Raw genomic sequence first — 21,825 nt, forward strand, 5'->3', positions numbered from 1 at the left:
GCCCGGCTGGATCTGCCAATGTTTGCATTAAATCTTTGCATTTTGGTTGCAGCATGCAGCAGCATGCAATACTGTATCTTTCACTTCCTGTTTATTACATTTGCATGGACAGACAACATTAAACAGCATGTGACTGATCACCGTATATTAGAGCTCCATGCATGTACACTGATCTGTGTTCCACTGGAAATGCTTCCTCTCGCTGACCTCTTGGAGAGGACAAAGCTCCAGCAGATGTGGCCTGAACATCAGCTTCATTGTTATTCTCCGCTCACACAATCCATCACAGAACAATAACACCACACCGCTCAGGAGACGAGCAATGAATTCATGAGTTCAGACCAACCAACGTGACGAGGGGGAAACATCAGGTTCAACACAATTCATTTGAGAGAATTAGTCTCGGACTGTAAATGAGTTTCCAAATGTTTGGTTGAACTGGAGGTACTGTATGTTTATCATAAACAGGTATATAAAGGAAATAAGCATGTAAAGTGTTCCCTCAGGCAGCTTTGCATGTCAACAGATGCTGTGTTTTTGAGAGCTGCTGCAGGAATAGGAAAATATTCTGTTTTGAGTGTATAAGGATGTTGTGTTTTTGAGAGCTGCTGCAGTATTTGGATAACATGAGTTACATTTAAGAGACAACAGTTTTTTAAAACAGAAGTTGAATCAGTGACAGGGTAACACACTTCTGTTTTAATGTTTGGATGCAGCGTTTGTGTTCTTCCTGTTGTGAGAGCAGTTCATAAAGATATATAGATTTATTCAGTCTCTCTCCCTCAATCATCTCTTACTGTTCAAGTCAGACCACTGAAATTTAATTGACTGTGCTTAAACAACTCGTCACATCAAATTGTACTACAGAGAGTGCCCTTGTGAAAATGAAGTGCACTCAGTTGACTCTTTGCTGGGAGCTTGATTGACAGGTGATCTGACCAATCACAACGCCAAATCTGCCATCAAACGAACAAGACAGGAGAGTAGATTAATGAATGAACCTGAAAATGTTGTCTTTCTGCAGTTGAAACAAGATACCTTCTGATGTTTATTCATATTTATTTCATGCTATATATACACAACACTGTACTTGTAATGAAATAAAAGAACACTTAAGTGCACTTGAAATTCTTGACTGTTTCTTACACTTTTCAAAATGCGCTTAGTAATAATCCCAAATTGAACGTTATACTTTAAAGAACATTTTAAAACGTACGTTTTAATACAAAGTAAACAAAGAAGGCACACTTATTTTGATGTGTGGACTAACGTACTAAAGCACATGTATAGTGCTTGATTATAACATGAAGCAAGTTATCTGATATTACATTGTACATATTACAGTGTACTAAACTGCAGCTAATTACAAACACACACACACACACACACACACACACACACACACACACACACACACACACACACACAACATGACATTAAAATATATTTTGTTTTATCATAAAATGCTTGTTTTTACAAGGTTGTGTGTGTAGCAGGTAACTGCATCAGTGCTGCAAACATACTACGAGTACAAGGTCAGGGAAAAAGTTCAGTTTAACACTCTCTCTGTTTTATTTCAGAACTTGTGTTAATGCAAGCATTCCTCTTCACCGCAGTCAGACACGCCTGTGAGGGTCAGACGAGACTGAGCTCTCATTGGCTGCTCTGGTCATGTGACTCCACTCTGGCCATTCTCTGCTCAACCTATCAGTGCACTGTGTGTGTGTGTGTGTGTGTGTGTGTGTGTGTGCGTGTCTGGCAGGACCGTGAGGAAGTGTGTAGAGCGTTTTGCAATGATCAGGGTTTTGTTGCGTGCTGGGAACTCAAGCAGACGTCAGAATGTGAATGAGTGAATGAGGTTTTTAATACATTCAGAACGCTATGCAATGGCATTCCCATTCATTTCAGTACATTTGCTCTGCTTGCACTGCTATTACAATGTAAACAAATATCCGCTGTTTATATGGGGTTAGATTGTTGAAAAATATGGTTTGTTTATGTTGTGCTAGGATTGTTGATGCAGATCGGTTTAGTTCTTGTGTATTTGGCATTTATGTGTTTGTGTCTTGTAAAACACTATATTGCATAACTGACAGCCCCGAAGACTCATTACAGAGCACTAATGATGCCAAATGGCAACCGTCCCAATCCCAGATGCGTGTCAGACAAGGTCATTAACACATTTAATTAATAAATGATTCATTCAGCAAGGTCAAACACGCTCTTGACACTGACCATCCTCTGAATATAAACCTCATTCTACAGTTATGCTCCTCTGATCCAGATGTGCACTGAGTGGATTATCAGATGACTGCTCATTAAAGAGCCTATTTTGCCATTTTTTACAAGATGTAATATTGGTAGTAGTCTTTGGTGGTTAAGTTTCAGCTCAAAATACCCCACAGATCATTTGTGACCCTGAAGTCATAAGTATCTCAGGTAAATCATTAAGTAAAGAGCATGTTCCATAAAGATTTTGTAAATTTCCTACTGTAAATATATCAAAACCTTATTTTTTATTAGTAATATGCATTGCTAAGGACTTCATTTAGACAACTTTGAAGGTGATTTTCTCAATATTTAGATTTATTTGCTCCCTCAGATTCCAGATGTTCAAATAGCAGGGCTCTAGACTAACTTTCTGCACTGGTTGCACTGGTGCGCCTAACTTTTTTTCTTCAGTGCACCAGCACAAAGTTAGGTGCACCCCAAATTTTCAACCGCATCATATTTTTACAAGTTCACTTTTTTTTTTTAAATCGCTGTCCATATAGGCAATATTGACTTGTAAATGATTAACTAACAATCTGGTCAACATAAAGTTCTTTATTTGAAGCACAATTCTACAAGAAAGGTAACTTACTGAAAAAGTGTTGGTGCTTAAAGTGCTTCACTGAGCTGAAATTTAAACTAAACCATCTCAAGATAATTGAAATAAAAAGAAAATCTAAATTAAGTGTTTTAAGGGCTTCAAACTGAACATCTCATGGCTCGGTGTCTTATGGACTATCCTCCATTGCAGTCACATGCCCCTCGGATGACCAGCTCCTGTAGTTTGTTCTTCTTGATCTTTGGTCTTGGCTAAACCAGCTGGACACACTCTCTCTAGCAGCAAACTCTTCCAGACTCTGCCCTCTACACTGATTCTGATCAGATCTTCACTGTGTCTGAATGAAGGGATGCTCTAGTGTCTGATCTGAACAGCTGAACACTCCCTAAACAGCTTATACTACTGTCTCATCTATTAAAATAATTCAGTTTTGTATGTAATAGCAAAGTGATTATATTTTGTTTCTTTTTTTATTAAGTTAATTTAGAAAAACGTTTGGAGCATTTTTCGTTTGTTAAATATAAGTTTTAGGGTTATTTTAAAGTAACGACCAAGCGGACAGGATTAGAAAGTGAGCCTATGTTTGATCAATTTAGTCTTCTCAAATCATCACGACTTGCCTAAAATAAAATCTATAGATATAAAACTGTTCAAGCATATAACAACGTTTAAATGTTGGACCCAGATAAATGTGCGCTATATCCAATAGTTTGTGCGGAGACGCTTCAGGACACGGAGACGCCAGCGTGATCACTTGCATTTTTTTCAGTAGATACGCAGTCATTTTTGCACATAAAGGTACAGTAAGAGTAATACATCATTCGTAACTACAAAGGGTCTTTTATTTGTGTGCACTCACAATATCAACAAAACGTGCTTTTATAAAATAAAGAAAACAAACACGATGCGTTTTCTGCGTCTCGTCTTTAAAAGGAGTACAAAAATGAACCGAAACTTAGTGAAAACATGCCTCACAGACATGATTAATATATCTATAGAAAGCTTTAAATGACTACTTAACGAAATAAAACAAATCAAAAATAGAAACTCTTTCATTATAATCATAATCCGTAAAGATGCACTTCTCTCTAAAGGCGCGTCTGAGGAGATGGCGAGTGAGGATCAGCAACTTCATGCTTGCGACACAGACTCAGAAAACACTAGTTTATCAGTAAATAATTCAAATATCTCCTTACTATTTCCCCCATCACATTTATGGTAATTACTTTTGCCGGTGCTTTGCTGCAAGCTTGAGCCTATTGTGTGTATTTGAACGCAGAACTGTTCAGCTGCACTTCTGCTGCGGGACAATAAACACCGTCGAGCTGCTCTTGTCGCGGTAGCACGGTCTCGTGTTGTTTCCACCAGCGCGGCAGGTTTTTTTTTCATCACTAATTGATGGATGTCTAAAATATAAAAGTAAGGAGAAGTCTAAAACAGGCAGGATGCCCTGCCCGCATCTGAACTATAATGTGAAAATTATCCCAAAGCCCGGCTCGAGGGGCGTAAAAAAGTCGGGGTCCGTCGGGCTCGGGCTGAAATACAGGGCTATAGTGTCTGTTGTTGAACCACAGGGAGACTTTCAGAGTCGCGGAGACTTTTTTTCCCTCGAACGGCTGATCGCACCAGTGTGACCTCTGATTTTTTTTAGTCGCACCATTGAGAAATTAGACCGCATATGCGACCAAATTGGTCGCACTCTAGAGCCCTGAATAGTTGTATCCTAACAAACCATACATCAATGGAAAGCTTATTTATCCAGCTTTCAGGTGATGTTTGAATAGATATTTCTGGAGTGAAATGATTTGCGCAGACATTAACTAGGGCTGTGTATCACCAGCAAAGTCACGATACGATACGTATGAAATACTGCACTGAATTGCACCTCAGCAGAATGTAGTAAAACACCTGTTTGTTAAGTGAAGTGAAGTGAAGTGAGTGAAAATGTGAGTGAAGTGAAAAAAAAAGTGGTTGTTTTTTTATTAAAGTTTTGTTTCTATTACTCTGAATTTGTGTTCTGCATTTAACCCATCCAAAGTGCACACACACAGCAGTGAACACACACACACACACCGTGAACACACACCCGGAGCAGTGGGCAGCCATTTATGTTTTGGCACACAGGGAGCAGTTGGGGGTTCGGTGCCTTGCTCAAGGGCACCTCAGTCGTGGTATTGCCGGCCCGAGACTCAAACCCACAACATTAGGGTTAGGAGTCAAACTCTGTAACCACTAGGCCACGACTTCCCCTAAAGTCTTAAAAACTGCATACTATAGGGCCAGTGCTAACTATTGGCAGAGCGGGCAGTTGACCTCTGCATTAGGGCCTCCATACTGTAGTCTACAATATAAGTAATGGCGTATGTTTCATGTTAACATTGGGCACTCCCCACCAGGTACAATATTCTGACTGTTTGCATCTTGTTTTTAGGCCCACAAATAATAATGCACACGTTCTAACAAATATATATTGTAATGGACTCATACTAATATATTAAAAATCATCTTTACATTGCTGGTAGGTAATCATTTCACAAATGATCACACTTTTTGTGGTTAAAAAATTTAAATAAAAAAATGAGAAGTGTTCTAAACTAATGCGCTGTCTTCACTGGAGCACATTCAGCAACACAGAAACTTCTCAGCGCTGTGCCACAATTTAACAATAAAATAGCTTAATCGCTGAAGAGCTACATCGTTGTTTCTAAATGAATAACACTTTTCTGAGAATAGAATATCAAAGTGGAGATCGCTAAACTGCAAGCTTACCTGTGTTTTCAGAAAGCAAGCGCGTTTATCCACAGTGGAGAGAGCATACTCATGATTGCCAGATTGACACACTAAGATATTTCCATATTGCGCAAATGTGAAGCTCTGTATCAGGGGTTACGTCTCTTTACATCAGGCAACCCCGATTGTTATTCCTCTGCGGCCAGATTAAACCTTGCTGTAGCCTAATATACTCTATTCATTATTTTTCAGAAACCTTGCACATTTCTACTCCATTTTTAAACGCTGCTCGTGTATTCAAATTAAGCGCGGTCCACTGCTGCGCACGCTCTGCGAGACTCAATTACTGTATGTTTTGGCACAATTTACTTGCCTTTGCTTTCTGATTGATGGAGAAACTCATGCAGGTAAATGATGATTTTGACAGTTTTGCTATTGAATGTAGTTTTTAGTTAAATAGATTTGAGGGATGTGGTTTTGATTTTTAATGGTGAGGTGGTTTGTTTGACAGTGATATGCATGTGAAGTCATTCAATGATGAACCAAGAACTCAGTAAACTAATCAACAGCAGCAAGTCCAGCCTGCTCAGTGTTTGTCAAGCCAGCAACAGATATTTGGGAGTCAAATGTCCATCACTGGCCTTGTGTAAATGGGTTTGTTGTGTGTAATTACATTGGGGTGTGTTATGGGATGATTTCTGCTGATGATACGTCTGTTTATGCAGCTGAACCAACACCAGTGTGTCTGTATTATCCCTGCAGAGTCAAACAATTAAATCATTGGTGTCTAATTCTAGTCCGCAAGGATCCTGTGTCATAGAGTTCTGGTTCCAGTTCTGAGGAGACAAACCAGATTTTACCACTACACTTATCTCATGTCTAAAGTTTTGTGGTTGTATGTTCGTATTTTAACATTTTAATTATCAACGGTTATTTGTTTGACAAAGCGAGTCAAGGTTATTGTCTGTGGAAATCGACGGCGTCATAGTTTCAGTGTTGCGTGTAACCAACTAAAAGTAACTCAATTTTTCAGTAATGTGACATTAGTTTAGATGTTTTCGTGATAATATAGCTTTGTAATGAAGTGCAAAGAGCAACACTGGGTCAGTCGCGGTGTTTTAGCAAATTTGACTCATTCACACAGATCATGATAATGACACGGACTAAAAAAATCATAGAGGGCCTGCGTGGCATTGATTTTACATAAGTCTTTTTTTTTTTTGTAAAGAAACAGTTAATATACTCAATTGTATCACTATGTTTTGAATCATTTACATAATGATACAATTTTATAATTATAAAATTATGACTTTTTTGCACTTTGAATTTAGATAATATACTAATATACTTAAATTAAGTAAAGTTTAAGTATGTCACCCTAACTGACGGAGTGGAGTACACTGAATATTTTTACATTTTGTATGTATTATATTTTTTTTTTAAAAAGGATGACGTCATTTTATGACCACTGCAGTGTCTGTAGTGTGATCATGGACCTAGTTTAACTACTTTAGATTAACAACAACACTACACAGATTGAACAGAACTCTTACTGGACCCTCCTGTAATTGAATCAGACTTCATCAGTCCTTCATGTCAGGAGGTGGCTGAAGTGATTGTGCTGATAACACACACAAATCATGTACTTCAAACAATATGAAACCAGAGGTTTGGAATGGAAAGTTTGGGCAGCATTAACTCCGTGTGAACTGATGAGAGACGGATCATTGGATGTGGGAAAACGTGTTAAACACACCTGAACATCTAACAGCAGATGTCCTCACACACCCCATCATGCAGATGGAGTGATTTTGCATTGCTTTCGGGTTCATTTGGGTATTAAAATCAGACTCAAAGCGACTGTGAATTCATTTTAGAGCTTCACAAATGTTTTATAGATCATATTATGCTTTCGAATGGAAAACATGTGAGCCAGATGATCCAGAGCTGAAGTTTAACAGCTCTGGCATGGAGATTCCCACTGCATGGTTTAACAGACATAAGTGTTTATCATATTGAGAGCTTGTGAATGGGGAAGTTTTTTGCTGGTACTTGATTTTCATAATTGTTTTACACTATAAATTTAGCTGAAAGCCTCTAAGATCCAGTTTAAAGGCAAGTTCTCACTGTGACAACATTCCCTGCTATTGAGGGGCGTTTAACAATGAATTATTCACTGGAGTAACGTGTGACAACTAGCCCCGGTCTTCCTCTGCTGATGGTTTAGTCAAATCTTCCACACATGGTTCTAGTGGACTCCGCTTGTGTTAGTGTGTCATCTTTAAGGCTTTCTATTTTGGGAAAGCTCCAATTTAAGATGAGATCTCAGCGCAAACATGTGTGAAGTGAAAACGTTGGGTAAATGTTTCATAGCAGATGGACAGAAAGGGCTGACGAAAGGAAAGCACATGGACTCTTGAACTGTGGTTCATCATACGATCCACAAATGCACACGTCTGTCTGGCTGAACTGGGATTCCCACCGAATTCTATTGTTCTTAATTACTTTATAAACTCTACTATTAAAAACAGTTCATTATTTTAACTATAAGTGAGTATTTTAACTGTGAGGTAGTAAAATGCCCTTTTTATTTAATTTTCTCCCACAAGCATTAATACAACTAAATATCGAACACCATCACAGAACTTTTCTAAACACATGTTGATTTTGAGACAGAAGTCTTGTTATGGTTTTTAAATCATTCGTGATATTGAGAGTAAAGACACCCCGCTTAAAAGGCACACTCTGGCTAAAAATGTCACCAGAAGACTGCTAGTCTGTCAGAGGAGGAGGATGCTGGATGCCTTGAGCGCAGTGCAGTGTTTTCCACAAGTGAGGGAGACGGACTGGCTGTGAAGAGTGTGAAAGTGAGCTCATACTGACTGATTAAATCACACTGGAGATTCATTTAGAAAAACGCCTGCAGAAATAGTGCAGCTGCAAAATATATTTCTTCTTCGAGTTCTTCGAAAATGTACATGAGATATTTTGCTGGTTATTTGGAGTAAGTATGAAAATGTGTTTGCATATGGTGACCATATTTGTCATACTGCTTCCCATACATCAAGTATCACGATAGTTCCTCAGGGCCTTTTGCCCTCTGACCTTTGATCCCACATTCTTTAGCTTCAATACAGTATTAATTTGGTCTTTAATCAAAACAATCTTCTTTAACTATTCCATTATGTTACTCCATTGATATTAAATACAAAATAAACAGCTTTGAAAGTCATACACTTTGGAGCAAACACAAAATTTAATTTCCCTTAAAGAGACAGTACACCCAAAATTCTGAAAATTCTGTCATCATTTAGTCAACAACAAGTTGAACCAAACCTGTATGAATTTCTTTCAGCTGTTGAGCACAGAATAAGATATTTTGAAGAATGCTGGCAACCAAAAAACTGACGGCAGCCATTGACTTCCATAGTAGTTTTTCCATTACTACGGTAGACAATGGATAATCTGGTTACCAACATTCTTCAAAATATCTTATTCTGCACTCAACAGCTGAAAGAAAGTAGTACAGGTTTGATACAACTCGTCGGTGACTAAATGATGACAGAATTTTAATTTCTGTGTGAGCTATCTGTTGAAATGAGGCATTTATAGCACTATTGTCCCCCCATAGTCTCTTTAGAGCATGTGCTGGAAATGAGAGCTTTCTTATATTTAAGCGAACTTTAGGAGTCATTTAATCAGAAATCTTGACCCTAACTATGTCTGTTTTACACTCATACATGTTTAGCTGTCTAATTAGGGACATAAGGCTTTTATTGTTATAAGATAGTTATAAATACTACAGTCTAACGCTAACAGAAAACTTTCTAAATATTTACAATTGTAAAAATCTTTATTCATAACTAACGTTACTTTTTATACTGTTTCTAAAAGTGAGGACGTGCCCAAAAGTAGGTTTTGTCAGCTTCGGCTCACTTCTGGATACAAATTTGGCACCGAAACATAGTAGCTAATGTTACACACACGCGCGCACACACACGCACACGCACACACACACACACACACGCACGCACACACACAAACACACACGCGGTAAAGCGGAGAGACTCACTTCAGTCGTCGGTCAGAAACAGCGGACCGTGATGATGGGTGTCTCGCTTCTCCGGTTCTCTCCGCTGCTTTTAATGCTCCGTTAGTGGATTCACGGTTCGGCCAACCGCATCTCTCCTCCCCAAACAACAACAACAAGACAAAGTTTTCTACTTGGTAAGAATCGGTTTAACGGAGAGAGTGAGTCCACAAAGCACTACAGCTATGGCGAGTTTGAATGGTATTTCCTGATTGAGGGATATCACGGAGCATTCGGAGTTTCTTCCGCTTGGCTCCGGTGATGAGAGAGAGAGAGAGAGAGAGAGAGAGAGAGAGAGAGAGAGAGAGAGAGAGAGAGAGAGAGAGAGAGAGAGAGGAATAACGGAACAGGCGGGACTTAAACATAGTGACGATCTCGAGAGAGAGAGAGAAAGAGAGAGAGAGAGAGAGAGAGAGAGAGAGAGAGAGTTCCCACTCTTCCGGACTCTTTCTTAATGGAAAGCTTTGTACACATGACACACTTTCTAAAGTTTAAAACATCTTTTGACTGCCACACATTTGTACTTAAAATGCATTTTCAATGTTCCCTGCATTTTCTTATCATTGATTTATTAATTATAAAACATTTACAGTCAAACCATAAAATATTCAGACACCAGATATAATTTTTGAATATTTTTTACTAGTCGGTGCAGGACACTATAGTTCATTTATGCAAGTGAGGACAGCAAAATAATGAACTGTGACATATCATACCCAAAAATATTCATACAGTAGACTACCATTAAAAATTGAGACTTTGACCTGACCATGCTTTGCTTAAGTGTTTTTTCTTGAATTGCTAATGTGATCTTTTTCCACCACAGACTGAACAAAATGAAGCATTGCTTGGTAATTGGTTGAGCTAAATAAGTATTATCTAATTGTGTTCTTAAATTTAACAGCTGAAAGCTATTCAACTGAATTCATTACATACATTTCTATCAAAGTTATCTGACATTATCAAGATTATTTATTTTTTTTCTGACACAGTTTAACTCTGAAGTCTTGTCATATTTCATTACCATTTTCTAAACTATAGTGAATAAAATGATAATGTGAGAAATGTTGAAGGTGTCTGAATAAATCTTGGTTTTTTTTTTTTTTTTTGTTATAGTTTAAGGGTATAACTGATTGCACAAACTGCTAGCCCCGCCCAAAGCTCACGCTATTGGTTGAGGTTTTCTCATTGGCCCGCCCTTCAAATGTTGGCCAATGAACAAGCTCCTCCCCCAGGCGGAGACTCTGAGGTCACTCTGAGATGCTTTAGTAAGCTGAATAAAGTGTATTTGTTAGGAAACAATCTATTCTGCAGGTGACTCCAGTAGGTGGCGACAAGCGTCTTTTTGTAGGCTTTGAGTGAGTCATTGATTTATTCACCCAACTGTTCATGACTTATAAAGGAGTACATTTTTGACATATAGGCCAGCTTCTTTACATACAATATTACATCTGAAAGGTCATGTATAGAAACATGTATATAATATGTTTGCACCGTATCGTGCAGCGCTGTGTGTGTGTGTGTCAGACGGTCAGAGGACGATCTGTTGATCCTCTCGAAGTCCAGCTCTGTGTGTTTTTCACTCTGGAGGCTCTACAGTCTTTTTCATTTCCGTGAAATATAATCATCCCAGCATCCAGACATATAGGCATCTTCAGTGTATGACACACTCTTTGATACACACAGACCTTGATCCATGTAAATTAACACGTAAAACATGACAGACCTTTGTTTTAATACCATTATTTTATTTAAATTAGAAACAAAAGTTTGATCAAAAAAGTTAAGACGTAAATATCATCTTTGCGATTCATATTTCAATAAGTTACAAAGTTTTACAATTGCTTTAATGTAGTTCTCTTAAAAAAATAATAAATAAATAAATAACATGAAAACAAGAGACCACATCCCAAACCAAGTTTTTCAAATATGAATAAATAGATAAATAAAAAGATAAAACATTAAAATTGCCCAGAAGTTCCTGAGTCCCCTTACATCACATTTATAATGAAAAAGTAGAAATCTTAAGATGTTTTTTCCTACAATAATAATAATACTATCGTCTTTTGCTTTAATTCAACCATTCTTTTCTTTTTCAAATAGTTTATTTTTACTTTAATTATTTAAACCTGATTATGGTCATTTACTGTGGCTGGTCTTCTCTTTTTATTTGTATTTTTTTTTTACATTTTGTATGAAAAATTATAGTTTTATACATTTGTAGTTCTAAGAAAGTCCATAAGAAGTAGCATGTGTGTGTGTGTGTGTGTGTGTGTGTTAATACCATTGACATCTTCCATAACTTTGTGTGCATGTGTGTTTGAATGCATGTGATTTATGTACATGATCTTTTATTTGTCCTTTGCATATACGCACACGTGTGAGTGTGCAAGATAACAAACATCTCACGTTAACAATTCAGCTGTGCAGCTCAGCGTCTGGAGTCCACTTCAACAATCTCCATCCTGACAGACAGAAAGAGAGAGAGATTGACTGCATTACTCTGATGATCCTGCTGTTAAATTCTCTGCTTTGGATCACAGCCGGTCCAAGAGCAGACAGCGATTCAGCTTCAGGTTAATATCTGTTTCTTCAGGCTCCTCAGTGTGAATAAAAACATTACTGTATCATCATCATCACCTACACTGATCTCGCTCATGTTAGATGACACTCTTTCCAATCAAGTGATTCCTGTGATGTTCTTAACAATCATTCACTGAATTACAGAATGTTGTTTGTTATTTTGAAACCTCTGTGTGAGCGTCAAATCGCTTCTGTGACAAAACATGTTCAATATCAGACATGCTATTACAGAAATATTTCTGTACAAATGCAAAAAAAAAAAAAAAAAAAAAAAATTATTGAAAAAAATCTCAAAACGGATGGCAAGAATTATATTGCAGTTTTACAGTGAAGTGTGTAATTTTTTTCACCAAATGTAAGTGCAAAAAAGAAATTCCTCTCGTCTGCCATTGGTCAACAAACAGATGGTCCCGCCCTAAAATCACAGGATTGGTTAAATCCTTATAGTGCGGGCCGGTCATGACCAACATCTAACCAACAGATCGATGTTTTACAGAGACACTTACAAAGTCTCTCCATATTAATCTGGGATATGAGAAGGTGTTATAACAAGGATAAAATTACACACTTCAGTGCTGAGGAGGTCAAACCTTCACAAACTGTCACAAACACATTCACGCTGGCCATGCAGGTCACAGTGAGGCTCAAGACTGCTTTCATGATCAACAGGCATGTCATTTATTTATTCACCCTCATGTTTTGATTTATTAATCTGCCAAGTTTGAATATGAGACTTAAATTTCAGTCTGCTCCTCGCACAGTGGCTTCAGAAGACTTAAAAACAGCACGCAATTCACGAGTTTTACTCGTATGGTACATTGCTCTCCGTTCATGTTTATGGGAAAGAGCAGCATGAACATTCCTCTAAACATCTTCTTTTGTGTTCCACAGAGTATGAGTCTGGAGCAATATGAGGGTGAGCGAATGATGACAGAATGATGTCTTTATTTTGGGCTGAACTAACGCTTTAGTCACAGCTGCATTTTCCTGTTTACCTGCTCTTATGTTATATGATAAAACTTCTAAATCATTCATAACTATAAGCACGCTATTTACAGCTCAAAATAAAACACTTCAGAGAGTGCAGTCAAGTTCATCATCCCCAGCAGGCACACAACATCATATGACGTTAATATTAGATTAGATTTAGGTCGCGACGTCAGGTAACCAAAATTCAATGTCAAGCCAACGTCTAATGACAATGTTAAATTGACGTCCAAGACCAACATCAGCTGACGTTGATATTTGGTTGTTTTTAGGTTGTGTTATAAAGTAACCAAAATCCAACGTCGAGCCAACGTCTCAAGCCAACGTCATATTGACATCAAATACTGATATTTAGTCGTCAGGTATGGCAACCATAATCCAACGTTTCCGGGACGTCATAATGGCAACGTCCACACAACGTCAAATTAAAACATCATTTGATGTTGATTTGTAGTTAGTTTTAGGTTGTGGCATTAACTAACCAAAAATCCAATGTCGAGCCAACGTCTCAAGCCAGCGTCACATTGACATCAAATACTGATGTTTTGTCGTCAGGTATGGCAACCAAAATCCAACATCTAGTAGACGTCATTATGGTAACGTCCAATCAACGTCAAGTTCTAACATCATTTGATGTTGATCTGTAGTTAGTTTTAGGTTGTGGCATTAACTAACCAAAATCCAACGTCGAGCCAACGTCTCAAGCCAACGTCACATTGACATCAAAAACTTATGTTTTGTTGTCAGGTATGGCAACCATAATCCAACGTTTTCTAGACGTCATAATGGCAACATCCACACAACGTCAAATTAAAACATCATTTGATGTTGATCTGTAGTTAGTTTTAGGTTGTGGCATTAACTAACCAAAATCCAACGTCGAGCCAACGTCTCAAGCCAACGTCACATTGACATCAAATACTGATGTTTTGTCGTCAGGTATGGCAACCAAAATCCAACATCTAGTAGACGTTATTATGGTAACGTCCAATCAACGTCAATTTATAACATCATTTGATGTTGATCTTTAGTTAGTTTTAGGTTGTGGCATTAACTAACCAAAATCCAACGTCGAGCCAACGTCTCAAGCCAACGTCACATTGACATCAAAAACTCATGTTTTGTCGTCAGGTATGGCAACCATAATCCAACGTTTTCTAGACGTCATAATGGCAACATCCACACAACGTCAAATTAAAACATCATTTGATGTTGATCTGTAGTTAGTTTTAGGTTGTGGCATTAACTAACCAAAATCCAACATCAAGACATCGTCTCAAGCCAACGTCAGTATGACATCAAATACTGATACTTAGTCGTCAGGTATGGCAACCAAAATCCAATGTCTTCAAGACGTCATAATGGTAACGTCGAATCAACGTCCAATTATAACATCATTTGACTTTGATCTTTAGTTTGTTTTTAGGTTGTGACAATAACTAACCTAAACCCAACGTCGAGCCAACGTCTCAGGCCAACGTCAGATTGACATCAAATACTGATGTTTAGTCGTCAGGTATGGCAACCAAAATCCAATGTCTTCAAGACGTCATAATGGTAACGTCCAATCAACGTCAAATTATAACGTCATTTGACTTTGATCTTTAGTTAGTTTTAGGTTGTGACATTAACTAACCAAAATCCAACGTCGAGCCAACGTCTCAAGCCAACGTCACATTGACATCAAAAACTTATGTTTTGTCGTCAGGTATGGCAACCATAATCCAACGTTTTCTAGACGTCATAATGGCAACATCCACACAACGTCTATTTAAAACATCATTTGATGTTGATCTGTAGTTAGTTTTATGTTGTGGCATTAACTAACCAAAATCCAACGTCGAGCCAACGTTTCAAGCCAACGTCACATTGACATCAAATACTGATGTTTTGTCGTCAGGTATGGCAACCAAAATCCAACATCTTGTAGACGTCATTATGGTAACTGTCCAATCAACGTCAAGTTCTAACATCATTTGATGTTGATCTGTAGTTAGTTTTAGGTTGTGGCATTAACTAACCAAAATCCAACCTCGAGACAACGTCTCAAGCCAACGTCACATTGACATCAAATACTGATGTTTTGTCGTCAGGTATGGCAACCAAAATCCAACATCTAGTAGACGTCATTATGGTAACGTCCAATCAACGTCAAGTTATAACATCATTTGATGTTGATCTTTAGTTAGTTTTAGGTTGTGACATTAACTAACCTAAACCCAACGTCGAGCCAACGTCTCAGGCCAACATCACATTGACATCAAAAACTTATGTTTTGTCATCAGGTATGGCAACCATAATCCAACGTTTTCTAGACGTCATAATGGCAACATCCACACAACGTCAAATTAAAACATCATTTGATGTTGATCTGTAGTTAGTTTTAGGTTGTGGCATTAACTAACCAAAATCCAACGTCGCGCCAACGTCTCAAGCCAACGTCACATTGACATCAAATACTGATACTTAGTCGTCAGGTATGGCAACCAAAATCCAATGTCTTCAAGACGCCATACTGGTAACGTCCAATCAACGTCCAATTATAACGTCATTTGACTTTGATCTTTAGTTTGTTTTTAGGTTGTGACATTAACTAACCTAAACCCAACGTCGAGCCAACGTCTCAGGCCAATGTCATATGACATCAAATACTGATGTTTAGTCGTCAGGTATGGCAACCAAAATCCAATGTCTTCAAGACGTCATAATGGTAACGTCCAATCAACCAATTATAACGTAATTTGACTTTGATCTTTAGTTGTTTTTAGGTTGTGACATTAACTAACCTAAACCCAACGTCGAGCCAACGTCTCAAGGCCAACGTCACATTGACATCAAATACTGATGTTTAGTCGTCAGGTATGGCAACCAAAAATCCAATGTCTTCAAGACGTCATAATGGTAACGTCCAATCAACGTCAAATTATAACGTCATTTGACTTTGATCTTTAGTTTGTTTTTAGGTTGTGATATTAACTAACCCATAACCCAACGTCGAGCCAACGTCTCGAGCCAATGTCACATTGACATCAAATACTGACAACGTCAAATTATAACATCAATTTATTCTTTTTTTTATTATTATTATTTAATAAAATGGTTTCACTTCATTTGATGGTCCCTTTTGAAATTTACGTTGTCGCACCTACAGTCATTGCCAAAAATATCAGCACCCTTGGTAAATATGATCAAAGAAGGCTGTGAAAATTCATCTGCATTGATAATCGTTTTGAACTTTTATATAAAAAATTCACAAAATTGTATCCTTTCATTGGATAATAAGAATTTAAAACAGGGGGAAATATCATTATGAAATAAATGTTTTTCTCTAATACAAATTTTCCACAATTAATGGCACCCTTTTATTCAGTACTTTTTGAAAACTCCATTTGCCAGGTTAACAGGTCTATTTTTTTTTCCTATAATGCCTGATGAGGTTAGAGAACACCTGACAAGAGATCAGAGACCATTCCTTCATCCAGAATCACTCCAGACCCTTTAGATTCCCAGCTCCATGTTGGTGCTTCTCCTCTTCAGTTCACTCCTCTCATATTCCGTAGGGTTCAGGTCAGAGGACTGGAATGGCTATAGCAAGCAGAAGCTTGGTTTTGAGCTCAGTGACCCATATCTGAATTGTTGTTTTCGAGGTTTGTGTTTGGATTATTGTACGGTTGAAAGATCCAAACATGGACCATTATACGATTTCTTACAGTCACTTACTGATTTTTTTATCTGTTGGTATTTGATAGAATCCATGATGTCATGTATCTAAACAAGATGTCCAGGACCTCCAGCAGAAATATAGGCCCAGAAAATAAAAAATACAGCAGTATATTTCATTGTACACATGGGGTAGTTTTTTCTCTCTGTGTTCACCAAACCCATCTTGAGTGTTTGCTGCTAAAAAGCTAATTTTTTAGTTTCATCTGATCATATAAGCCATTCCCATGTAAAGTTCCAGTCATGGCTGATAACTGAATATGCTTTAGTTTGTTTTTGAATGAGCTAGGAGAATTTTTCTTGTAACCCTCCCAAACAAAATGTGTTGGTGTAGGTTCTGTTTGACAATTTTTTTAACGGTTTTCTGAACCAGAGACTCTGCTATTTTCTGCAATTCTCCAGCTGTGACCCTTGGAGAGTCTTTAGCTACTCAAACTCTCCTTATCATCGCACATTAGGATGATTTAAACACACGTCCTCTTCCAGGCAGTTTTGTAACATTTTCTGTTGATTGGAAATTCTTAATTATTGCCCTGATGGTGGAAATAGGAATTTTCACTGCTCTAGCTCTTTTCTTAAAGCCACTTCACCAATTTGTGAAGCTCAATTATCTTTTGCTGCACATCAGAAATACATTCTTTGGTTTTTCTCATTTTGATGAATGATTAAAGGAATTTGGGCTTTGTTTTCCCTCCTCTTTATATTTCTGTGAAACAGGTAGCCATGTCTGGATAATTTCATGTTTATAATCATGCTGGAGTGCTCAAAATTGTGAATTTGAATGGGAATATACTTCAGAGATATTTTACTCATAAGAATTTCTAGGGGGGCCAATAATTGTGTCCAAAGAGCATTTGAGAAAAAAAAACGTTTTCAATTCTTATTATCCAATGAAAGGATACATTTTTTGTGAATTTTTTTTAAATAAAAGATCAAAAGGATTAACAATGCAGAAGAATTTTTTATTTTTTTTTTTTATAATATTTACCAAGGGTGCCAATATTTTTGGCCAGGACTGTACATACCTGCTCTCATTAGAGTGTTAGAATAAATTGATGTACTTGCAAAGTTACTTGTAGTGAGTATTTTGGGAGACCATCAGAATTAAGAGTTAGAAATTAAGCAGACAGGCTATTAACACTGTAATGAGAGTTAGTTGACATGTAAGTGCAATTATATTGTCAATAGAATATTCAAAAGGGACTATGAAAATAAAGTGTTATGACTTTAATTTGACCCATGACCCATTCATGAACCATTGCAGTTTATATAAATTGATATCCAATCTTTTTTTTGCAATATAATGCAATTCAAACACTCTCAAGCCTGTTAAGACATATTTAGGATGATCAAAACAGTATTGCTTACTCGATTCTGGGCTGGAAACATTGCTTATCACAACATAAACTTTTTGATCTTTGTGTTGGAAAGTAAAGTGAGTGCATGCAGACAATGCAAACATTAGGCTACTGTTTATTGTACAGTCTTGTAATTATGCAATATAACTGTCTAATTCCTTTGCTATAATTTGGTCTGTTCTTTATATTATTATTCTTTTTTTATATATATAAAATAATTGATCAGATTGATTGCTGCTGCTTCTTACTTGCATTTTTTTTTTATATTTAAAGTACATTCTAGTTAAAAATGTAAAATTACAAATCATTTCATATTTAAATGTTGATCTCATCCATCAAAGATGATTATGCTTCAACTTTTTCTGTGTATGGATTTTGTGGATAAGCACTAATGTACAGAATAATACAAGTTAATTTAAAGTATATTATTGTTTATTTTATTTGAATTATTATTATTATTATTTATTTATTATTTTGCCAACCCCCATAATCCCATGTCCAAACATAATGCAACGCGGTGACATCGCGCTATTGCGCCATTTTGCGACTACTTGGCGGTCTTTTTTGGATCGGCATCAATTTATCAGGAGGCCTGCAGTGCACTTACAGCTCGAACTGTGGTGAGTATATCTGGAAATTAGATCATGTATAATGTAAGTGTTTATGCCCCCCTATATAATGATATTACTTGTAATACGTATCAAATACATCGAAGTGTTTTAGCTGTAAGACGATGGGTAGAGATAATTAATTAGAAAATGGTAACGTTAACTGTTAAGTTATATCCCTGAAATAACGCCTGAGTCACTAAAGCCATCTAGCGCTGAAAAACAGTTCAAATGAAGTTTAAACTTAAGACGTATGTTTTTAATTAGTATATTATTATTGTTTCGGATAATTTAACGTTAAGCTTTTCATCATGAAATTCGTTCGATTCGATGCTTTTTTTTCCTTCAATTGTGTCATGCGAATTAGTTATGCAGATGTTTATAGTAACTTAATATTCTGCTGTACAAGTTGTTTAATTAATTTGGGAGTAATTAGGCTATCTCCTTTAGCTGTGAGATTTCTACACAGGATGTAAAGAGGCTCCTTTTTTTATTAATTTAAGCAAAAACAGCCTTTTCTACTACAAGCTCTAGTTTTATATTTGGGGTTCAAGTTTATCACTGAGGTCTATTATAGTATTTAATATTGTGTGATTTCAGGTGTTGTGGAGCTATACTATATGAGGTTATAACATTTGGTTTTTGCTTTTATCTCCTTGCCATGGTCTGAAGAAGCCATATTGTTGTAAGGTATGTTTTTTGTTCATTTATAAATGAGCCGCTAGAACACTTATGTTTTAATATATTACATTAATTAGATTTAAAATATTAATAGATTGAAGGTCATTAATCTAATTCTTCTGGTTTTCTTGTGTGCTCTTCTGTTATCCTATAATTTTGCACTTTACAGTTGCTAGCAAGGAGAAAATGAATGAAATTAATATTTACAGGCCAAGTTGTTGAAATAGTGTTGGTTTTACATTTTGAAATGGCACAAAATCAGTTGTTCTGCAATAAGATAAAAACCTGCCAGTTTGGGTGAGCCTATGACTTTTAATCTAGTACCAACTGGAGGACCTGTATGATATCTGCATTATACTAGATATGATGAACACGTAACACAAACTATAATACCTGCCTCATAATGTGTCATCTATAATCAATTATTTGGGCATTACTCTTGTATCCACAGGTTGATGACAAATGAGGTCATGGCCTGTTTCAGTATGAAGTGGGGGAAGGGGAAGCTTGCCTTCACCAAGATCAATCTTTACACTGTTGTCACAGGTAAAACAAAATTAACAAATAATACTAATATTAGCGTCATATCACTGTGACATTCAGGGTTGTTTAGTTTCTGTTTTAGTTGGTTTAGTGAAAACCAGTAACCTCGTATTGTAGGTACTCATCTGTCACACAGAAATCACACAAACGTTCATATATACACTTCTTGCTGATTGGCAGGTCATTCCTGTTGTCAGCCTTTCTTTATTGTTCAGAACTCTAACAATTGTTTTTGCATTTTAAAGATATGTATTAGACATTAAATGTTAATTTACCTTAAGACACTCTGCAAAAATACTGCAATGTGTCTTTGTTGTCATGGTTTTCTTTTGCTTGCTTAGTGTTTGTGAATTGCATCACAAGCTGAAATATATTTTGATGACTTATAGCATGTACTTTACATTCATGAGTTTCTGTTTTAGTTGGTTTAGTGAAAACCAGTAAACTCGTATTGTAATTACCCAGTCAATAGTTTAAGTGGTCTAAATGTATTCTGTGGAAGGCAAAGAAATAGTTAATGATAAAATACAGTGATTACTGTAGTGCATCATATTCTATACTTATACATTTTCTTATTCAAATATTTCTTACAGAGAGTGTCCAGAAAACATCAAAAGAGACGGGGCAAATATTGCAGCGGCCACCGCCTTTTGTTTAAAATATGCCCCAGCAGAGCCGTCGCAAGAAGGGTGAGATGCCCTGTGCAAAGTTGACATGCGAGGCCCTCTACAATTTTGCGTGTGTGTGTGTGTGTGTGTGTGTGTGGTGGGGGAGGTTGCTGTAGTAAGGCAAGGCAAGTTTATTTATATAGCAGATTTCGTACACAATGGTAATTCAAAGTGCTTTACATAAAATAAAGTAAAATAATCATGAAGAACAAAACTAAAACAAGCAATTTTTAAAACTTTGGAAATGATTTAAAAATTGACTTGAATTTAAAACAGTTAGAAATAGAAAATGATTTTACATAAAATACAGTGAATACGTAAAATACAGTGCAATCAGGTCGGACATCGCACAGTGCTCATTAAATAAATGCACAGCTAAACAGATGAGTTATTGAGTCTAGATTTAAATGTGACTAGTGTTTTAGCACATCTGATCTCTTCTGGAAGCAATGTATTTTGGTACTAGGTCACTGAGTGACTTCTAGACGAGTAAAAGTACTTTAAAATCAATCCTTAAATGTAACTGGAAGCCAGTGTAAGGACCTGAGGACTGGTTTTTTTTGTTCAGTTGTTATTGTTTTTTTAAGTGTTTTGGCAGCAGCGTTCTGGATGAGCTGCATCATTTTTGAAAAAAGATGTGGGAAGTGTGTCAAGATAGCAAGTTGACGATTTTAGTTGCTGCACTACTATGTCTTCCAAAATGTTTGCTATCAATTGCTTCAAAATAGACAGTATCTTTTTGATATTGCAGCCGAATCTGTCTGACCTCTGCATTGCTTGAGGATGTGCTAATCGCCTTCCTGATATTGATGATCTTCTCAGAAAAGAAGGAAGCAAACTCATTGCATTTGCAGTCTGACAGCATTTCACTGGGAATCTGACTCTGGGAAACTGATTTCTGTCTGTTTTGTTTTCTTACTGACTATTATTGGAGCAATATCATTAATACCATTCTTAACTTTTGAGTTAAAGGAATCATGGAGAATATCAACAGAGTCCACAAAAATACTTAGTGTTAAAGATATAG

General features: G+C 36.8%; 2 protein-coding genes and 1 long non-coding RNA gene across 3 annotated transcripts in view; 1 reads left to right on the forward strand and 2 right to left on the reverse strand.

The window, feature by feature from the left end:
* Positions 1-9,939, reverse strand: part of LOC109111276 (ceramide synthase 2-like) — a 27,587-nt gene extending 17,648 nt beyond the window's left edge. The window contains exon 1 of the mRNA XM_042740458.1: positions 9,633-9,939. The gene's annotated coding sequence lies outside the window, so the exon portion shown is untranslated. The remainder of the gene's footprint in view (positions 1-9,632) is intronic.
* A 1,875-nt stretch (positions 9,940-11,814) lies between these two features.
* LOC109095453 (CUGBP Elav-like family member 3) overlaps positions 11,815-21,825 on the reverse strand; it is a 48,259-nt gene continuing 38,248 nt past the window's right edge. Inside the window, exon 14 of the mRNA XM_042740462.1 lies at positions 11,815-12,115. The gene's annotated coding sequence lies outside the window, so the exon portion shown is untranslated. The remainder of the gene's footprint in view (positions 12,116-21,825) is intronic.
* Positions 18,876-20,973, forward strand: LOC109078526. Its single transcript, XR_006156671.1, has 4 exons — positions 18,876-18,918; positions 19,579-19,596; positions 20,039-20,133; positions 20,724-20,973. It is a non-coding gene; the product is annotated as an uncharacterized LOC109078526 (long non-coding RNA).

This window comes from Cyprinus carpio, chromosome B16, assembly GCF_018340385.1.
Source record: "Cyprinus carpio isolate SPL01 chromosome B16, ASM1834038v1, whole genome shotgun sequence".
In the NCBI taxonomy this organism is placed as follows: Eukaryota; Metazoa; Chordata; class Actinopteri; order Cypriniformes; family Cyprinidae; genus Cyprinus; species Cyprinus carpio.